The sequence below is a fragment of the Orycteropus afer genome, unplaced genomic scaffold (genome assembly GCF_000298275.1).
Source record: "Orycteropus afer afer isolate SDZICR_OR568_19922 unplaced genomic scaffold, OryAfe1.0 scaffold00470, whole genome shotgun sequence".
Taxonomy (NCBI): Eukaryota; Metazoa; Chordata; class Mammalia; order Tubulidentata; family Orycteropodidae; genus Orycteropus; species Orycteropus afer.
In genome coordinates this window covers 873,643-874,710 of record NW_006922057.1, presented here as the reverse complement: position 1 = coordinate 874,710, position 1,068 = coordinate 873,643, and the positions used below count along the sequence as shown (strand labels likewise).

The 1,068-nt window shown below is 43.4% G+C and overlaps 1 protein-coding gene across 1 annotated transcript in view; it reads right to left on the bottom strand.

Annotated features, from left to right (window-relative positions):
* The window catches only part of IQCK (IQ motif containing K), a 248,949-nt gene that overhangs the window by 6,503 nt on the left and 241,378 nt on the right, over positions 1–1,068 (bottom strand). The window lies entirely within an intron of this gene.

The window sequence follows — 1,068 nt, the reverse complement described above, 5'->3', positions numbered from 1 at the left end:
AAACTATTAGTATACAGTCAGGAAGCTTGGTCTGTGGACTCACGAGCAGCAGCTGCTTTTTGGTGGGGTGGACTTTCCGTGCAGAACCCAGAAAAGCCTTCTCCCGGGAAGCCATGCCGATTTTTATTAACGTTCCTTTAAAAATAAGGCCACATCACAGTACATTCCTGGAAAAGAAACTGCATTTCCCTCCACAGCTCAGCGATGACAGTTCACAGAAAGTTCATCCAACTTTTCTTGCTCCTTGTCTAACCAAATAATCAGGGATTGAATAAGTTGCAAAAGCACTTAAGGTACTGCATTTGATAAAATTTCCAATGATTTACATGGTTAAATTACAGCACAATAAATGTGTATAATATTGTACAGTGCTTTTATTTGCTCCCTTCTCATCAACAGGGCTGACTTTTCCTTTTTTTAAATGTAGTGCTTCCACACTCCAGCACTGTGTAAGTGCATTATACATATTAACACTTAATCCTCAGAACAACCCTATGAAGGGGTTCCATTGCCATCTCCATTTTCAATGAGAAAACTGAGTAACAGAGAGCTGAGAAAACGAGCCTAAGCTTGTAAGTGGTGTAGTCAGTACTTGAACTTAAGTACTCTGAGTCTAAAGCAGTGGTCCTCTACTGGCTGCACTTTGGGATCACTCGGGGGAGTGTTAAAAAAGAAACTAATGACATCTGAGTCCTACCACCACAGGCCATTTGGCTGCTAACCAGAAGGTCTGTGGTTCAAACCCATTAGCTGCTCTGTGTGAAGAAGATGAGGCAATTTCCTTTCATGAAGATTTACAGCCTTGGAAACCCAGTGGGGCTCGCTATGAGTTGGAATCAACTTGAAGGCAGTGGGTATTTTTGGTTTGGAGTGTGGGTGGGGCTTCCAGATTGTTATAGTTGCCCAGATGTTTCCACTGTGTAGCCAAGACTGAAACCACTGCTCTAAAGTGTGGACACTTAACACTATCATGGCGGTGGTGGCTCTCTCAGATGAGCAGTATCAGGCCTCCTCCAGCAACATGTTAAAAATGCAAATTCTCAGGCCCCACCCCAGACCTACAGACTT